The sequence below is a fragment of the Aotus nancymaae genome, unplaced genomic scaffold, assembly GCF_030222135.1.
Source record: "Aotus nancymaae isolate 86718 unplaced genomic scaffold, 86718_ANA_hifiasm-v0.15.2.pri h1tg000019l, whole genome shotgun sequence".
Taxonomy (NCBI): Eukaryota; Metazoa; Chordata; class Mammalia; order Primates; family Aotidae; genus Aotus; species Aotus nancymaae.
This window is the reverse complement of record NW_026988431.1, coordinates 49,971,732-49,977,911: the sequence shown is the minus strand read 5'-3', so window position 1 is coordinate 49,977,911 and position 6,180 is coordinate 49,971,732. Positions and strand designations below refer to the sequence as shown.

The 6,180-nt window shown below is 43.9% G+C and overlaps 1 long non-coding RNA gene across 1 annotated transcript in view; it reads left to right on the top strand.

Annotated features, from left to right (window-relative positions):
* Positions 1-3,277: 3,277 nt before the first annotated feature.
* The window catches only part of LOC105713565 (uncharacterized), a 43,143-nt gene continuing 40,240 nt past the window's right edge, over positions 3,278-6,180 (top strand). The window contains exon 1 of the long non-coding RNA XR_001106583.2: positions 3,278-3,404. This is a non-coding gene — a long non-coding RNA (uncharacterized LOC105713565). The remainder of the gene's footprint in view (positions 3,405-6,180) is intronic.

Here is a 6,180-nt window from a genome sequence, read left to right as displayed (position 1 = left end):
GCACAGTGTGCTCCCCACACTAAGTCAGCCCCACTCTTCACTCTTCCATCCCAGGTAGCTCCAGCCATTACTCACCTTAGATTTTTTTCAGGTTACTTAGCTTCAGCGTGATGAGCTGTCCTATGTTGTTTTGGTCAACCAAGACCATTGGATTTTTTTGTGATAGATAATCGTAGCTGCTACTATGTAGAGGGAAGATGAGGGTTGGTCATTCCTCTATAATTCTGCTATTGGGTTATCATGAAAGATCCTTTCCCTTGCATGAAAGGTTAATCGAGGCCAAATATGATGATAGTGTAAAGGCAAGATTCAAATAAACTGGAGAGTTAGCATCAGACAGCCAGATTCCTTTGAATCAGTTGCTGGTTATAGGACCACTTAAGGATCAAGCCTTAGGTGGTTTTAAGGGTTTATGCTACAGTCCCCCCTAAATCTATGCCCAATTCATGCAAATGTGAAGAGAGTCTTTCAAATATTTTGAACGCTGCTTATTTCACAACATGAAACCTATTTGAAGTATTCATTATGCTAATTAGCAAAGCTTCTGGTGTTGCTCAAAGGTAAAGATAACCTTATACATCCTCAGGGTAGCTGCCTCTGGAGTGTGGGTAAGAGTACAGCTTAGCAAACACACACAATATCACCCTGCCTGTGTTGAAGCATGTCAGATTACATCACAGGCATCATAAAACTCAGCCTCCAGTCTTTGTTTTCCTAAACTCCTGGGACACAGGGAGTGTAGGACAGAGAGTTCTTAGCCCTCCTAAGAACCCTCTGCCCACATTCTTTCTTTTCCAACTTTTATTTTACAATCAAGGGTACATGTACAGATTTGTTGCAAAGGTATATTGTGTGATACACCCCTGAGGTTTGGAGTAGGAATGAATCCATCACCCAGGCAATGAACATAGTAGCCAGTAGGTAGTTTTTCAGCCCTTGCTCTCCTCACATTCTGTCTCAGTCCTGTGATGGCTTAAGGCTGAACTGTTTCCAGGGCACTGAAAAATCCAGCCAGAAAGCAAGCTGTCAGTATCTCCTCCTGGGAGACAGCCTACCTTCTCTGAGTGGCTCTGTTCACTTGGATTAAAGTGGATGATTCACGTTCTCAGTATACTGACAACTCTCTTGAAATAAATCCCCTCCTCTCTAGTCCTCCTCATCCCCCTCCTTCCCTCTGCTGCACACCCCTGAGGTAGGTGATGGGCTCAGGGTCACTGCTCGGCAAGGTCTGTGCGGATGGTCAAGTACCCCTGCATAAAATGGGTGGTGGGCACATAACATCCCTTTTTTTTGGTTTTGAGGAATCAGCTGAAGCTCTGCAGCAATAGGAAAAGCCCCCCCTTAACATCCTGCTATGGAGAAGTGGAATTTGTAGTGTTTCCCTTTTTGCCTTGATCACCAAGGCTGAGTGTAACACTTGCCTGCATAGCTTCTCCTTACCCTAGATTTCAGAACAGACCTTCCCTCCTTGCTAACTAACTCACATCATCTCTCTCTTCTGCTTCCTCTCCCACTTTCACGATCTGCTGTTGTTCTTTTGCCCTCGTTTTGACGATTCTTTTGCCTATTCAGTTGCTGAAAGCTGATACAAAGTTATTTATAAGTACATTATAAAAAGAATTTGTGAAGTTTTAGTGCAGATTTCCCAGAGGGTAGTTACATGCAGCCCACTGAGGAAAGCATCAGTGTTTTTTTCTGTGAGAAGTTAAAATGCAAAGACACAGAGATGACATTTGTTCCACTAGAAGCTACAATAGTGTTTCTCTTTAATCAGATGAAAGATAGATTGTGTGAGCTTAAAAAGTTCCACATAATTTGGAGAAACACTGAAGGCAAATGTTTAATGCCAAATTTCTTTATTTTCAAAAGAGAATATTGATGGATGAAGGAAGCAGGAATAAGACTCAGGTGCTGAAGCATGTGAGCACTATGGGGAGTTCCTCTATAGGAAAGAGGGGAAAAGAGCCTCACATCAGGGATCAGAGCAGAGTTACACAAAGTCACCTAGAAGGTGCAGAGTGTCTCTATAGCTGGGAAAAATCAATTTAAACCTCCTTAAGTATATACTACAAGAGAAAGATTGTGCTGATTATGCTAAGAGGGAGGCTAGTGAGAGCAGAGAAAAAGGAGCATAACCAAGGCAAAGGACAGCTGATCTTTCAACATTTAATAAAGAAACTTCTGATGAGGACCTGGCTTTCCTTGGGGCCAGGAGAGGATGAACTAATAAAGTCACAGCATATTATGCCCCTAGGGGACACTAGTATACTAGAGCTACACCACCCCATGTAAATGAACAGATAAGCCCTTTAGGTTGGCATCAATCTCTATGCCTTGTGTTTAGGATGAGACAGTCTTGCAGGGTACTGCCTTCCTTTAGAGCAGTGGCTTGCAGACTTTCGTGGACATCAGATGATGCAGAGGGCTTATATTGCTGTGCTCTATTCCCAAAGTATCTGATTCACTAGGTCTAGGGTGGGGCCTGGGAATTTATGTTTCCAGCAAACAAGCTCCTAGGTGATACTAAGGCTGCTGCTTCAGGGATGCCCTTTGGGAACCACTAAGAGCATTTAAAAACTTCCTTCTCCTACATGCCTAGGAGACCAACTGAATCAGAATCTCTAGGAGCAGAACCCAAGCATCAATACTTTTATAAACCGTCCAAGTGATTCCAAAGATGACCCCACTACCAGGTCTACTATTCCAAGTGAATGATTTCCAAGTGATAGGAAATCATGTAAAAACACCACCCTTTGGGCAAGAAAGCAGCACTTTTTTTTACCCTATAATAAAATAACAGTGGGATATAAATGGATAATGATAGCTAACAGTTGTTGAATACTTATATTGTGCCAGAATTAACTGATTTGCTCCAAACAACTATCCCCATCTTAAAGGTGATGAAACAGGCACCCCATGAAGTTAAGTAACTTGTCCAAGGTCATGCACTAGTAATAGAACTGGAATTTGAACCCAGGCCTTGCAGCCTCAGAGTCCCTGCATGTGGCCTGAACTGTAGGGTGCCCTGTGTAACCAGTCTGAGGGAGCCTCACTCTCCCTGGGCAGTTTCTGTAGTGAACATGGAATGAGCCCCATCATCTATCCAACTTGGCAAGAATCCAGGATTCACCACTTAATAGTTGCTACGGTTTAAATATTTTTGTCTCCTCCAAAACTCATGTTGAAACTTAATCTCCAAGGCAACAGTGTAGGGAGGTGGGGCCTAATGGGAGGTGTTCATGTCATTAGAGCTCTTCCCTCATGCTTCTTCTGCTGTGTGAAGAACAGTGTTTCTCCCTTACAGAGGAGGCAGTGTTCAAGGCATCATCTATGAATAGAGACAGGCTTTATCAGACACCAAACCTACCAACACCATGATTTTGAACTTCCCAGCCTCCAGAACTGTGATAAATAAATTTCTGTTGTTTATAAATTAACTGGTCTTTGGAATTCAGTTATAGCAGCACGAAATGGACTAAGACAACAGTGATGCAATCTGAGCAGCTCTTTCGCCCTCTGAGCCTGTTTTCTCATGGGGAAATGTGTATGAATGTGTCTAAATCAGAGGCCTGCTGGGAAAGCTAAAAGAAATTTGCCAAGGAATAGGTACAGTGCCTAGCACAGAACCGAGGTTCAAGAGATATTCACTCCCTTCCTCTTTTCCATCAGCTTATCCTCTAGGGTCCTCAGAACCCAAGAGAATTTTTCCCAGTTGCTTCTTGGGCATATTTGTAAATACAGCTCTCTTCGGAATTGGCAGACACCTTTGACTGAAGAAATAAATTCTGGGGAAATAAAGTTTTCCTGCTGGATGAAAGGAAGCACAGATGTTAGGCTTTGTTGAAAAATGAGTTCAGCTCATGACAGTTGAAAGTAAGGAAATCTGTGCTGCTACTTGAAGGAAAATAAGAACTGACTCATAAGCTGTGATGTCCCAGCACATCTCAGAGCAGCTGCATTGCACCGACCGGGGTTCTGGGTATCAGGTGGGGCTTTCACAGCTGCAAGGTGTGCTGTGAGTCAGTTGTTACTAATAAAAAAAAGTACCGAAGCTTGTGAGTGACTCACAAAGTAGTAATGCATTAGACGAGATATGCCTTGCTGTTTGTGTACCCTTGAGAGGGGCAGAGCCTCAGTGGCTGGGATTGTACACAATTCTGGTTAGGCCTTTGGTAAGGTAGCTTGCAAGTGAATGTCACCTGAACCAAATGCCAAAACTGAGAATGATTGTATATGCTGTTTAAAAGCAGATTGAAAGAACATTTTGAGGAAGTCTAGAATAATTTTTATATCCTCCCACTTCTGGGACTCTTTTAGGGGAATCATAAAAAAACTTACAGGTACCTTAAAACAAAGATGGGATAAATAACTTAGAGGAAGAAAAATCTGATGGCGGTTGGAGGAAAGGGAGATATAGGATGGGAACTATGTCAGAAAATGTAGGCTAAGGAGGATCCTCGAAATTAAATTTTGATTCCTAGGCATAAAGAATGGTCCCATGTATTCCACAGCTTTCATTAACTGATAAAGAAAACATAGGCAAACTTCATTCTAGTACTAAAGTCCAAGTGGAAATTAGTTGCAAGCTTTTTTACATTAAGTAACATAATGAATATCTATGGCAATTTTACAGATAATTTAAAGTTGTTATTCATCCAATTATTTCTTAAAATGACACTGGGTAAAAGCTAAGGGGCATAATGGGAAATGATGGAAGCAAGCACTGTATTAAGTACCAGAGTGACTGAATCCAGGAAGAGACTTTTGTGACTCCAAGGAGGAAAAAGTTCAGAGAACTGCAAAGGAAACTACACGCTATCCTTGCTGTTCGGGCAGCATCTAGACCCCTTTTAAAATGCAAAGACAAACTTTAAGAGCACCGTTTAATAGCTCTTTAATAAAACTCTGTTTAACCTGAACAAGTTGGTGTGTATGCAAGATACTGGAAATGCCTTCTGTGGAAGGAAAGTCAAGTACAACTTTGTGCTTCTATTTGGATAAAAGGTGTTGAAGTGAAAGGCATTTGTGCAAATTCCGAACAGATTTTCAAGTCTAGAAAAACAAAATTCTTAACTGTGGATTAGGTTCTATTTTGTTAAAAAAAAAAGTTGAAATAATTTGCTTTAATTTCAGAAGTTAAAAAATCTTTTTTAACAGCCAAAAAAGGACCTGTTTTGAATTTAAAAGAAGTAGAGTGAGATAGGTTAAGAACAAAAAAATTACCATCATCTTTCTAATATTATTATTGTCATAATTGTCATTAATGTAATACACATTAAGTGTATTCATCTTTCTTAAGGGTAAAGAGAGTTTTCTGATGGCCAAAATGTACTACTAGTCACTTAATCGTGTCCCAAGACACCCTTCAATAAAACTTGGTCTAAAGGAGCTTCAAGTTCTCTTCAGAGTCGAGGGCAGAGTCTGGGGTTCAGCCCAAGCCCCTGGCATCCCCGAGGGGGCAGAAGGGCTCCTGACTCCAGGACCTCCTGGCATCCGGAATGGATGACCTCTCAGGCTTGCTGCAGCACCTGCAATCTTCCCGGGGCCGCTTGGATTGCTGAGCAAACACTTGGTATTTGCGAAAGTACAAGGTTCAGTCTGTCAAACAGGGAAAACCAAACACCGCAGCACAGGAACAGCTAAGGGGGCCAAGGCTGCGAGACTCACGGGTGCGCTGAGCCCAGGGGCGGGGCCCAGGCCTACCCGGCGCCTGGTGGCCGAGGTGCACCTGGGCAGGCCACGCGGCGCGGGCGGAAGGAGACGGCCGCATAGGGCGGGAAAGCTCACCCGGCCCGCTGGGCCGCCCTTCCTGGCCGGACACGCTATTGTGAGCCGCGCGGCCGACGACCCGCCTGGAACCCCTTCCTGCCTTGGCCTTGGGGGGCCAAACGCATCCCAAGCGCGGTCCCCACCTTGCAGATTTTTGCAAGTCGCTGGTCCTACCTTGCTTCCCAAGGGCTGATAGCCCAGAACGTTCCCAGTTGGCAGAGGGCTTGCCACCTGCTGCAGAGCTGCACTGCAGGCCTCCCCCGCTCCTGCCGCACGTCCAAGCCCAGAGAGCAGAGGGGCCTTGGGCCCCCTGGTGCTTCCGCCACGAGTCACTCCACCTGATACTCATTTTTCTCTTCTGCAAAATGGGACTGACACCAACAATCATTTTCTTACCACCTCAGGAGTCTT